This window comes from Balaenoptera physalus (assembly GCF_965194825.1).
Source record: "Balaenoptera physalus genome assembly, chromosome: 17".
Classification (NCBI taxonomy): Eukaryota; Metazoa; Chordata; class Mammalia; order Artiodactyla; family Balaenopteridae; genus Balaenoptera; species Balaenoptera physalus.
In genome coordinates, this window is record NC_138895.1 from 40,116,001 (window position 1) to 40,130,299 (window position 14,299).

Here is a 14,299-nt window from a genome sequence, read left to right on the forward strand (position 1 = left end):
TATAAGAAAGGCATGCAAAGGTACATTGCTTGTGACTTTTAGACTTTAGAACCTGGCTGACTGACCACAGAAAGTGTGATGCTGCTGACAAATCCTGTTGAATAAAAAAGGAGAACTGACTCTTCTCGTTGGGGACAGAGTAAATGATAAATCTGGCTTTGGACTCTCAGTTAAACAGTTTCAAATGTTGTTTCTTTTTTAAAATAGTTATCTACTCCTATGAATTAAAAAACATGAAATGCAGTATTAAGATGTAAATTGGATTATTTTCTTACTCTAACAGATTCAGAATATGTTCAAATTAAGAATTTTTTTGTCCCAGTATATTTAATACATTTATATGTAAAAAAAGTTTTCAATGCTTAAAAAGAATCTCCTACTACATAAAATAGTATATTCTCTTTTATGATCTTAGAAGGTTTCTCATGGAGAAAAAATAGACTAAATAGCAATAGCTTTTAGCAGTTAAACTGTAATAGGAAGAAAGCTGAGCATGGGTATCAGCTGAACATTATTGTTCTTTTTCATTCACTAATGGATTTAATGGTTTAATTTTATTTTTAAGTTTCCCTGGGAACCTATTTTTAATCAACTTTAGATTAAAAACAGTGATTCAGAATAATTAGAAATCTACTTATGGAGGGCCATAGAATTGTGATCATTTGCACAAATAATTTTTCCTCTATCATCCCATCCTCACTGCCATCAGGTAGAAATTAGTAGATATAGACTTGAGACTGGCAAAAAGAGTTTCTCTTTTCTCTCTTTCTTTCTTTGAATTGTGAATAGTTTCTAAGTGAAAACTCGGATTATCAAACATGACAATTTTATTCCAGTTCAGATCGTTGCTTCCAAGAAATTAGTCATTTTTTACCTACTTATTCATTTTTTTTTAGATTCCATATATATGTGTTAGCATGCAGTATTTGTTTTTCTCTTTCTGACTTCACTCTGTATGACAGACTCTAGGTCCACCACGTCACTACAAATAACTGAATTTCATTTCTTTTTATGGCTGAGTAATATTCCATTGTATATATGTGCCACATCTTCTTTATCCATTCATCTGTTGATGGACACTTAGGTTGCTTCCATGTCCTGGCTACTGTAAATAGTGCTGCAGTGAACATTGTGGTACATGACTCTTTTTGAATTATGGTTTTCTCAGGGTATATGCCCAGTAGTGGGATTGCTGGGTCATATGGTAGTTCTATTTTTAGTTTTTGAAGGAACCTCCATACTGTTCTCCATAGTGGCTGTATCAATTTACATTCCCACCAACAGTGCAAGAGGGTCCCTTTTCTCCACACCCTCGCCAGCATTGATTATTTGTAGATATTTTGATGATGGGCATTCTGACTGGTGTGAGGTGAAACTTCATTGTCGTGTTTTTTTTTTAATCTCATTAATAGTTTTTTTTAATATGATTTTTTAAAATTAATTAATTAATTTTATTTATTTATTTATTTATTTATTTATTTATTTATTTATTTTGGGTTGCGTTGGCTCTTCCTTGCTGCGTGCGTGCTTTCTCTAGTTGTGGCGAGCGGGGGTTACTCTTCATTGCTGTGTGTGGGCTTCTCATTGCAGTGGCTTCTCTTGTTGCACAGCACGGGCTCTAGGCACGCGGGTGTCCGTAGTTGTGGCTCGCAGGCTCTAGAGCACAGGCTCAGTAGTTGTGGTGCATGGGCTTTGTTGCTCCACGGTGTGTGGGAACTTCCCGGACCAGGGCTTGAACCCTTGTCCCCTGCATTGGCAGGCAGATTCTTAACAACTGCGCCACCAGGGAAGCCCCATTGTAGTTTTGATTTGCATTTCTCTAATGATTAGTGATGTTGAACATTCTTTCATGTGTGTCTTAGCAATCTGTATATCTTCTTTAGAGAAATGTCTATTTAGGTCCTCTGCCCATTTTTGGATTGGGTTGGTTGTTTTTTGATATTGAGTTGCATGAGCTTTTTGTAAATTTTGGAGGTTAATCCTTTGTCAGTTGCTTCATTTGCAAATATTTTCTCCCATTCTGAGGGTTGTCTTTTTGTCTTGTTTATGGTTTCCTTTGCTGTGCAAAAGCTTTTAAGTTTCATTAGGTCCCATTTGTTTATTTGTGTTTTTATTTCCATTTCTCTAGGAGCTGGGTCAAAAAATATCTTGCTGTGATTTATGTCATAGAGTGTTCTGCCTATGTTTTCCTCTAAGAATTTTATAGTGTCTGGCCTTACATTTAGGTCTTTAATCCATTTTGAGTTTATTTTAGTGTATGGAGTTAGGGAGTGTTCTAATTTCACTCTTTTACATGTAGCTGTCCAGTTTTCTCAGCACCACTTATTGAAGAGGCTGTCTTTCTCCATTGTATATTCTTGCCTCCTTTGTCAAAGATAAGGTGACCATATGTGTGTGGGTTTATCTCTGGGCTATCCATCCTGTTCCATTGATCTATATTTCTGTTTTTGTGCCAGTACCATACTGTCTTGATTACTGTAGCTTTGTAGTATAGGCTGAAGTCAAGGAGCCTGATTCCTCCAGGTCCGTTTTTCTTCCTTAAGATTGCTTTGGCTATTCAGGGTCTTTTGTGTTTCCATTCAAATTGTGAAATTTTTTGTTCTAGTTCTGTGAAAAATGCCATTGGTAGTTTGATAGGGATTGCATTGAATCTGTAGATTGCTTTGGGTAGTATAGTCATTTTCACAATGTTGATTCTTCCAATCCAAGAGCATGCTATATCTCTCCATCTGTTTGTATCATCTTTAATTTCTTTCATCAGTGTCTTATACTTTTCTGCATACAGGTCTTTTGTCTCTTCAGATAGGTTTATTCCTAGGTATTTTATTCTTTTTGTTGCAATGGTAAATGGGAGTGTTTCCTTAATTTCTCTTTCAGATTTTTCATCATTAGTGTATAGGAATGCAAGAGACTTCTGTACATTAATTTTGTGTCCTGCTACACTACCAGATTCATTGATTAGCTCTAGTAGTTTTCTGGTAGAGTCTTTAGGATTCTCTATGTATAGTATCATGTCATCTGCAAACAGTGACAGCTTTACTTCTTATTTTCTGATCTTGATTTCTTTTATTTCTTTTTACTCTCTGATAGCTGTGGCTAAATCATCCAAAACTATATTGAATAATACTGGTGAGGGTGGACAACCTTGTCTTGTTCCTGATCTTAGTGGAATTTTTTCAATTTTTCACCATTAAGAACGATATTGGCCGTGGGTTTGTCATATATGATCTTTATTATGTTGATGTAAGTTCTCTCTATGTCTACTTTCTGGAGGGTTTTTTTTCATAAATCGCTGTTGAATTCTGTCGGAAGCTTTTTCTGCATCTATTGAGATGATCATGTTGTTTTTCTCCTTCAGTTTTTTAATATGGTTTATCACACCTCTTGATTTGCATATATTGAAGAATCCTTGCATTCCTGTGATAAACCCCACTTGATCATGGTGTATGATCCTTTTAATGTGCTGTTTGATTCTGTTTGCTAGTATTTTGTTAAGGATTTTTACATCTGTGTTCCTCAGGCATTTCTACTTGTATTTAGTTTTCTTAATAACAGATTTTTGTTTTTTATAGTTTATATTTCAAATATAGTTTATATTTTATATTTAACTTTGTTGCCCATGAAGCTAAATGTGTTTATGTCCTGGGTGGTCATGAACACTCAATGGGATTATGTCTTTAAAATAGTGTGTATTCAGAGCGACCAGTCCAATAAAAAAAATCAGGGTGTGTTTTTCCTTTACTTTTGATAAATGTATGAAAAGTCATTATTGTCATTGTATTTGATTAGAACTCTTCTTTAATGTGAAGAAAATAATTGGATTTCAAAGCCCACAATAGAAATCCCCCTGTCATAGACCACATAACAAATTTCTGTCTTGGATTTATTACTTAAAGTTTTTGGCACAATATTTCTTAATCCAGGTAACATTAATCCCTGAAAATTTAGTATAAAATGTTATAAAGTATTTTTATTTTGGTAGGAAGGAAAGTGGGATGATTGATGCATTGTATCACACATTCAATGTCCAGTGCCAAAACAGCAAAGGAACCCTACATGAGATTCATCATCCCTCTTAATTTCTAAATCAGATGTCATCAGTTTTTTGAAAATAATTTTATATCAACCTTGATACAGTAAAAAGAAGAGTTTAGGTATTGTAAGAGGCTACCACAAAAAACCACTAAATGTTCTTGGGAATTCTAGGAAGGAGGATCCTGGAGATTAGGGCGAAAAGGCTATTAAGTTGAACTCTGAAGTCAACCCATGTCTAAGGTTCTGTCTTGCCCATGCAAACTGAGCTTGCATTCTTTCAACAGAGTAACTGAGTGTTTACTAAGTGCTAGATATTGTGCTAGGTACTGGGGATATAGTGGTGAACAAGAGATTTGTAGTTTAGCAGCAACATAGAAAAGTAATAGCTTGATTAATTTTGACAGGGAAATACAACTATCTTGGGGCTGGGGAGTTAGGGCAGACCTAGTCTAAAAGGTCAGTCAAGACCTCATGGAAGAAGTGACTTCTAAACTAAGTCATGAAATATTATCAAGAAGAGGTGTGGACATGAATGGGGATGCAGATGAGAGAAGTTTCTAGCCAAAGAAAATAGCATATGTGGAAGTCTTTAGGTGAGAGAGAGTGTGGCATGTTGGAACAACTGAAAACATTCAGCATGCCCATAACATCAATTTCAAGAGGGTGATGGTAAGAGGAGCTAGAGAGACAAGCAAGGAGCCGAGTTGTGAAAGGCCTTGTGAACCAGTGGGGCTTGTGAATTTCCACCCTCAGGTCAGTGTGAAGTTGTCAAAAGGTCTTAAACATGGAAGTGACTGGATTAGGTTTATGTTTTATAATAGAAAATTGGATCCCCTCAAAATGAAGAGAATTGATGACAGCTGACAAGTCTGGAGACAGAAACACCAATTAAGAGGCAGCTGCAGCTGTACTTGAAAAGTGTTTATATGAACCATCATTTTGAGAGTCTGTACTCTAGTCTTTCTGAGTTGGCTTAAATCTTCCTGATCCAGAAAGATTTTGGATGATAGTTACCCTGATGCTGCAGAGCAATAATCATGGTTAACCTTTATGGGTAATTTACCATGTGCAAGATCCTGTTTTAAGCACTTTACATTCATTAACTTATTTAATCTTTACAACAAACCTATGATTGAGCCCATTTTGCACATGAGGAAACTGAAACACAGAGAGATCAAGTAAGTGTCCCAAAGTCACACAGAGAGTAAGGGGTAAGGCTAGGCACTCTAGCTCTTAACCACTGCACTATACAGCCCCCTGTTAAATCAGTCTTTGTATGTACACTGCCTTGGTGTCTGGCAGAGTGGTAATCTTCATTTTGTTTCCAAAATCCCTGGCCAAGCAAACTTTTCAGTGTTTTACTATCTTTGAATATTAAGTGGGGCTAATAATATTTTCTGGCAGTAAATTGTAAAAAATTCAAGACACAAATGTTAAGAAACAGTTTAGTCTGCCATCCAAGGAAGGTTCTACATAAATATGTGAAGTTTGTTTGACTTGGGTTAGTAGTACTTGTGAGTACAGAAGTACTTGTGAGTGCAGAACCACATGAAGCACCAATTCATTGCTCATTTCCACTTCCTGGGATTTAGACAGGAGAAAAATGATGGCAGCTGTGAAGCTACACTTTCATTCAGTTCTCTGCACACTGCCCTAACTCTTCTTTGGGAGATATTGCTGATATCTGTGGTGGGGGCACTCTCAATAAATAGAAATCTAATATTTCAAGAGGTGTTACCAAAATGGTGGTGATGAACCTATCAATTTAGTGACCAAGTAGCTGAAATAGCTGACTGGAAAATGTGTGTAGAAATGAACTATCTTTGGGAGAGAGCCTTTTGAGATTAACATCTCTCTTTCTGAAGAGCCTTAGTAATGTGAACTCTTGTTGACAGGAGTTACTTTTTTCCTAATCATGGTTTCAGGATGTGATAGTAGCTTGGAAAATATCTTTTGAAAAAAAGATATTAGCATGGTATAGAGATAGATGGGGGTCAAAAAGACGTTGACTTAGTAATAATAGAATACTGGAGGCCACTTCAGCCTCTGGGTATCATCTAAGAAAGGGATTTAAAAACTGTTTGGGACTGTGCCTCCATCTCTCTTCTCTTAGTGTTTAATTTCTCAGCCGTGAAAATGGTCTGGGGACTTGTTTTCAAAGATTGCAAGGAAAGGAGGGGAACTGAGCAGACCAAAACTGGATTTTGGTCTTGAGAAAGAAGAAACTTCTTGGTGGATAATGGGGTTGTGGCAGTTCTGAGAATTAAAGGAAAACAGTCTGGGTAGCTCAAGCCTGAGAAGTAATTTGGGACACTTAACAGTCAGGACCCCATGCAATTCTCTAAAAGGTAGAGACTAAGGAATTCCACAAGGTGGGCCACAGGGAGCCTCCTAAAAAGTCCATCCACCCTGACCTCAAAGGTCAAATTTTGTCCTTGAGCTTGAAGTTATATCCAGTACAAATCTATATGTCTAACAAATACATGCAATGCTACTTTTAAAGTTTTTCCATTGTTTCTAGTCCCTTAAATACAAGTGCTAGGTAGGAGAGAAGATTGGTTAAGCTGCACCTCACATTGTAGAAGCTGTCTGCAGTGGAAACACATCAGCAGGCTCTCAAGGGCCTGGCTGTGTGTGTGGGGGGGTGCTTGGTTGCTGTTCACTATTTGTTTGATGTAGGCTGGAACAACTTGTCTGCTAGAGCTCTTTGCTCTTCATACAAGTCCTAGGCTGTCTAGCCCTGCATTGTGCATGATTAGAACTTTTTAACCACACTCAGAGGCTTTTCTAATGTAGGAATTTTCTATAAAGCCGCAGAATGCTGAGACAATGCTATCACTTAGATGGCTAGAGGATTTCTTTGTTGTCTTGCTCGATGGATCTCAGAACTTTACACCTGATTTTAATGGTATGTGCTTTAAGAGTTTTGCTAAAGGTGCTAGTGCCTTTGGGGGCAGTATAAATGGTACATGATTGTAAGTGCTAGAAAAGTTGCCTTGGAATGTGGCAGATGAGGATAGACAGAAACATGTACATTTTACTGGTTTGTACCCCTTCCAGAATCATTCCTTTGGTTGAATGAGTGGATAATTACTGGTCTTCTTTTCCCTTTCATATCCAAGAGAGATATAGGTAAATACTTCCCTAATTAAAAGAAGGAGGAAAAATCTTTCTATGTTTCCTCCTTGCATTCTTTTTTATAATTTATTTCTGAAGCAGCTATGATCTGCAGGATCGTGAGTAGAAAATCTTTAATATTTTCTCAGCATATAGCAGAAAAAATGAACTTGATGATTTTTCAATGGTCCTGTTGTCTATTGTTAGTGGAAACTATTTACATGCTCACCAATCAGAACAGTGACAAGACCCTGAGGATAATTTAAACACTGAACCCTGGAAATTGTTTTATTTCACTCAAACAGATGTTTATCAGTACTGACTATGGGCCAGGAACTATACAAATGCAAAATCTCGCATATTTTTGGACAGAAGTGCTTCCTTCTGAGCTGGATGTTTCCTCTTACATTTTTAGATCCCTGACAATGTATGTCAAGGAAAAGAAAAAAAAAAAAAAACTTGCTTCTGCAGGGAACTTCTAGTCTAACTCTTTCATTTTACTTTCAAGGAAACTGAGTTCAAGGAAGATAATTATGACTGAATAAGCCTGGACTAGAACACATGTCTCCTGAACCCATCCCTCCCTCTTCTCTATTCTCTACCGCCTCCCTAGCAGACTATGAAACCCAGGTGGATGGGAAATGTAAGGGTTTTTTTCCTATGACTTAATTTCTATTTTGAGCATCCATTCTGCCAGGTGGTAGAAATTTAATGTCAGTCAGTACAGGGTAATTCTCTTCCATTTCTGGGTGCTGTGCAAAAGTCTGGGGCCTTACCTAGTGCAAAATCACGAGTGAAGAAGGGCATCTCTTCCTCTCTGTGTTCACCTTTCCATGATGCATCTGTAGTATTATCTTCCTTTCCACCTGATTTTTGTTCATTAGTTCAGGAAGGTCCCCTGCATTCTCTCTTTTTCTCACCCCTAACCCTTTTCATATCTGCCAGCTCTCTGGGCCATGTCTCTGCTGCTTTCAAATCCTGGGAGTCTCTGTAGTATTCCAAAATCAGTCTCTATGCAGGTAATTCTGTGAAACTCTTTCAGATGATTCTGCTAAAACATACCACGTAGGTGTGTTGGCTTGATGCTTCCCACCATGCCGATCAAGGAGAACACGGACTTTCTATCTGGAGATACTAGATCTCAAACTTCTCTATGGTTCTACCACCAAACCACCTTCTTCACCTTACAGACTTAGCCTTGAGGAGAAGACAGGGTAAATGACCTCAGGGAAGATGGCCCCTGAATCACTTTCCCTATGTCTCTTTTCCTCTTCTACTCTAGGGAATCTTATCCAGTTAGGGGGTGGGGAGGATTAACTATTAATGAGTTGTAGTCTTCTAAATCTTTCATCTTACCTAGGTCTAGACTTTTGAATTTCAAAAGTCAAGAGTCTGATCCCTTGTATTAGTCAGGGTTCTCCAGAGAAGCAGAACCAATAGGATGTATATTAATATAGAGATTTCTTTTGAGGAATTGGCTCTTGCAATTATGGATGCCAGTGAGTCCAAAATCTGCAAGGTGGGCTGGAGGCCCAGGAAAAGCTGATGTTGCAGTTCAAGTCAAAAGGCCACCTGCTAGAGAATTCACTCATGTTTGGGAGACGTCAGTCTTTTTTTTTTTTCTATTCAGGCCTTTAGCTGATTGGATGAGGCCCACCCACATTATGGACGGTAAACTGTTTTACTCACAGATTATTGATTTAAATATTAATCTCATCCAAAAACTGTCTCACAGAAATATCCAGAATAATGATTGATCACATATCTGAGTACTGTGGCCCAGCCAAGTTGACACATAAAATTAATTCTCATACCCTCTCTTATTTATGGTCTGCCTTGTCCTTGCTTCTTCAAGACAATAGAAGCTTAGTCAGTAGGAAGAAATAATGGCAGGTACTGTGGAGGTAGAAGCAGATCGTGAGACTGTTTCATATTTTTAAAATACCTACCTTGCATAGTTTTAGTATTTATATATTTACTTTGACTGTTATTAATTAGAATTTTTCAATATGCTATTTCATAAGTACATTTTCATTTTCACATACACTGGTTTATCTTCAGTTGATTATAAGTTTTTTGTATGTTTCATCAATAGACAATTAATGAATTCCATTAATTAAAAAAAAATGTTTTTAAACCACAAGGTAGGGCACTATATATTTAAGTGGAAACTATGCAATTTTTCATTAATATTTGTCACTGAGAAAATTGAAGCATAATTTCTTTCACTTAACTTGATTTTTAAAATTTTTCTTGAGGTTTGCATATTTTGTCTTTATGCAAAATCAGAGGACACTAGTCTGGTAAAAGTTCTAGGCAAAATCTAAAATGAGCAATGTTTTTTGCTCCAAACAGCTGGGTGTTTTTTTTTTTCTTTGAGTGTCATCTATGTTCTAATTTTTCAGTAGATTTTCCCTGAGTGATTTTTGAAAGCCAGCAAAGTAATGCTTGTGACTCCCTTTGAGCTGCTGGGAGACCACAGGGTTTTCCAGAAGTTCCACTGGGTACATCCTAAGTTCTGTGAAGTGGAGATCAAGCTGGGCTAAGTGAACAAAAATGGCATATCCTTAATTACCACAAAATGATACCTAATTACCTTCCTGCCAGATTTAATGTAACACTGAATATAGCTAAGATGGTGTTTGATTTCAATGTCTCTTACAAAAGATAATCTTTTAGAACTGGAATGACTTCACCAATTTTACAACTTGCATTTTAATAGGTGTCCTTTGTGTATGCATGCTACTGATTACATTTTGGCCACTGATATCTAATGCTTTCCTAAGACTGTTATTACAACAAAATAACTTTTTGTTTAACACCGAAATTGCAGGAGCAATTATTTTACTATGTCTTTAAACTTGCTTTTGATACCTTAAAAAGAAAGAAAATAACAGACATTTTAGTGTCATCAAAATGGAAACTGCAGTAATTATTTCATAATAGATTTATTCTATGAACTTTGCTTGATCTCTATTTAGATGGAACTATGATAGTTGTAGAAGCCTCAAAAAACTTCTTCAGTGAATGTTTTAGAGTGTTCTTATTATAAGAGACTAGCTATGACTGGTCTTCCATCTTTTAGAGCAAAAGATTCAAGACAGAAAATTTAGTTTTAAGTACTTTCAATGATGAGAATGCTTCGATCAAACATCAAGTATTTTTTTCAGTTTATGCTATTTTCTACTTGTTCATTTATTCTACAATTATGTGAATGCTTACCAGAACCCAAACTGTCCAGACTAGAATTGACCTATAGTTTAAAATAATATAATAATTTATTTATAATTATTTTTTCTTCCAACTTTATTGAAATATAATAGACATAATTGACATACAGCACAGTATAAGTTTAAGGTGTTCAGCATAAAGATTTGACTTACATATATCATGAAGTGATTATCATAATAAGGTTAGTGAATATCCATTATTTTATATAGATATAAAATTAAAGAAATAGAAAAAAATTTTTTCCTTGTGATGAAAGTTCTTAGAATTTACTCTTAACAACTTTTACACATAACATACAGCAGTGTTAATTATAGTTATCATGTTGTACATCACATCCCTAGTACTTATATATCTTATAACTGAAAGTGTGTACATTTTGACTGCCTTCCTCCAATTCCCCCAGACCCCTCCCTCCACCTCTGGTAACTACAAATCTAATCTTGTTCTATAAGTTTGTTTGTTGGTTGGTTGGTTTATGAAGTATAATTGACCTACAACACTATGTTACTTCCTATTACACAATATAGTGATTTGATATTTCTGTATATTTCAAAATGATCACCACAATAAGTCTAGTAAAGATCTGTCACCATACTAAGATATTGTTTATTGACTATATTCCACACACTGTACATTATGACTCATTTAAATATTTTGTAACTGTAAGTTTGTACTTTTTAATCTCCCTCACCTATTTCTTTCCTCTTGCCATCCCACTCCCCTCTGCAACTACCTGTTTGTTCTCTGCATCTATAATTCTGTTTCTGTTTTGCTTATATTGCTTATATTACATATAAGTGAAATTATGTAGTGTTTGTATTTCTCTGTCTGACTTCTTTTACATAGCATAATGCCCTCTAGGTACATCCATGTTGTTGCAAATGGCAAAATTTCATTTTTCATGTCTGAGTAATGTTCCAGTGTGTGTGTGTGTGTGTGTGTGTGTTTGTGTGTGTGTATCTCACATATTCTTTTTTTTTAACATCTTTATAGGAGTATAATTGTTTTACAATGGTGTGTTAGTTTCTGCTTTGTAACAAAGTGAATCAGCTATACATATACATACATCCCCATATCTCCTCCTTCTTGCATCTCTCTCCCATCCTCCCTATCCCACTCCTCTAGGTGGTCACAAAGCACCGAGTTGATCTCCCTGTGCTATCTCACATATTCTTTATCCATTCAGCTACTGCTGAGCACTTAGGTTGTCTCTGTATCTGGGCTATTGGAAATAATACTGTAATGAACATAGGGGTGCACATATCTTTTCAAATTAGTGTTTTCTTTTTCTTCATATATATATATATATACTCAAGAGTGGAATTACTGAATAATATGATAGTTCTATTTATAATTTTTGAGATTTATCCATATTGTTTTCCATAGTGGCTGGACCAAATTACTTTTCCACAAACAGTATACAAGGATTCCCTTTTCTCCACATTCTTGCAAATACTTGTATTCATTGTTTTATTGGTTATAGCTATTCTGAATGATGTGAGGTGATATCTCATTGTGGTCGTCATTTGCATTTCCCTAATGATTAGTAATGTTGAACATCTTTTTATGTGTTTGTTGGCCATCTGTCTGTTTTCTTTGGAAATTTTCTATTCAGATTCTCTGCCCACTTTTTAATCAGGTTATTCTGATATTGAGTTGCATGAGTTCTTTGTATATTTTGGATATTAACCCCTTATCAGATATATCATTTGCATATATTTTCTCTCATTGAGTAGTCTGCCATTTCATTTAATTGATAGTTTCCTTCACTGTGCAAAAGATTTTTAGCTTGAAGTAGTCCCATTTGTTTATTTTTGTTTTTGTTTCCCTTGCCTGAGAAAACAGAGTCCCCCAAAATTACTAAGATGAATGTCAAAGACCATACCATCTATGTTTTCTTCTAGGAGCTTTATGGTTTCAGGTATTACATTTAAGTCTTTAATCCATTTTGAATTTATTTTTGTGCATGGTCTGAGAGAGCAATCCATTTTGATTCTTTTGCATGTAGCTGTCCAGTTTTCTCAACACCATTTATTGAAGAGGTTGTCTTTTGTTCATTGTGTATTCTTGCTTACTTTGTTATAGATTAATTGCCCATGTAAGTGTGGGCTCAGTTCTGAGCTCTCAATTCTGTTCCATTGTTTTTGTGTCTGTTTTTGTGCTAGTATTATAATGTTTTGATTACTTAGCTTTGAAGTATACTTTGAAATCAGGGGACATGATACCCCCAACTTTGTTCTTCTTTTTCAAGATTGTTTTGACAATTCAGGGTCTTTTGTATTTCCATACAAAATTTAGAATTATTTGTTCTAGTTCTGTGAAAAAGGCCGTTGGTAATTTGATAGGGATTGCATTGAATCTGTAGTTTGCCTTGAGTAATATGGTTGTTTTAATAATATTAATACTTTCAGTCAACAAGAACATTGTATCTTTCCATCTGTTTGTATCATTGTCAATTTCTTTCATCAGTGTCTTTTAGTTTTGCAAGTGCAGGTCTTTACCTGCTTAGTTAGATTTATCCCTAGCTGTTTTATTCTTTTTGATGTGACTGTAAATGGTATTGTTTCCTTAATTTCTCTTTCTGATAGTTCATTGTTAGGGTATAGAAATGCAACAGATTTCTGTATATTAATTTTGTGTCCTGCAACTTTACTGAATACATTGATGAGTTCTAGTAACATTTTGGTGGCATTGTTAGGATTTTCTATGTATAGAATCATGTCATCTGCAAACAATGACAGTTTTACTTCTTTCTATCCATTTTGGATTCCTTTCATTTCTTTTTCTTGTGTGACTGCTGTGGCTAGGTCTTCCAATACTATGTTAAATTAAAATGGTGAGAGTGGGCATCCTTGATTTGTTCCTGATCTTAGAGGAAATACTTTCTACGTTTCACCATTGAGTATGATGTAGGTGGGATTGTCATGTATGGCCCTTTATTATGTTGAGGTATGTTCACTCTATATCTACATTGTTCAGAGTTTTTATCATAAATGGCTGTTGAATTTTGTCAAAAAGTTTTTATGCATCTATTAAGATGATCATATTTCATTCTTCTATTTGTTAATGTGGTATATCACATTGATCAATTTGAAGTTATTGAACCTTCCTTATGTACTGGGATAAATCCCACTTGATCATGGTATGTAATCCTTTTATGTATTGTTGAATTCTGTGAATTCCATGTGCTAAACTTTTGTTGAGGATTTTTGCATCTATGTTCTTCAGTTATATGGGCCTGTAATTTTATGGTTTTTGTGATATTTTGGCCTGGTTTGGTATCAGGCTGATGCTGGCCTCATAGAATGAGTTTGGAAGTATTCCTTCCTCTGCAATTTTTTGGAATTGTTTTAGAAGGATAGGTTTTAACTCTTCTCTAAAATGTTGGCTAGAATTCTCCTGTGAGGCCATCTGGTTCTGGACTTTTGTTTGTTGGGGATTGTTTTATTACTGATTCAATTTCTTTTTTAAAAAAATATTTATTTATTTATTTAGGCTGTGCTGGGTCTTAACTGAGGCAACTGGGATCTTCATTGCAGCATGCAGGATCTTTTAGTTGCAACATGTGGGCTTCTTAGTTGTGGCATGCAAACTCTCAGTTGCAGCATGCATGCTGGTTCTAGTTCTCCAACCAAGGATCAAACCTGGGCCGCCTGCATAAGGAGCATGGAGTCTTACCAAATGAACCACCAGGGAAGTTCTCCTCAACCTCATTAAGAGTAATTAGTCTGTTCATATTTTCTATTTCTTCCTGGTTCATTCTTGGGAAATTGTACATTTCTAGGAATGTGTCCATTTTTTGTGTCCATTTAATTGGCATTTAATTGTTTTTATTGATATCTTATGATTCTTTGTATTTCTGTGGTGTTGGTTGTAACTTCTATTTCATTCCTGATTTTATTTATTTATGCCCTCT

At 35.6% G+C, this 14,299-nt stretch overlaps 1 long non-coding RNA gene across 1 annotated transcript in view; it reads left to right on the top strand.

The window, feature by feature from the left end:
* LOC309647170 overlaps positions 1 to 14,299 on the top strand; it is a 473,470-nt gene that overhangs the window by 196,733 nt on the left and 262,438 nt on the right. The window lies entirely within an intron of this gene.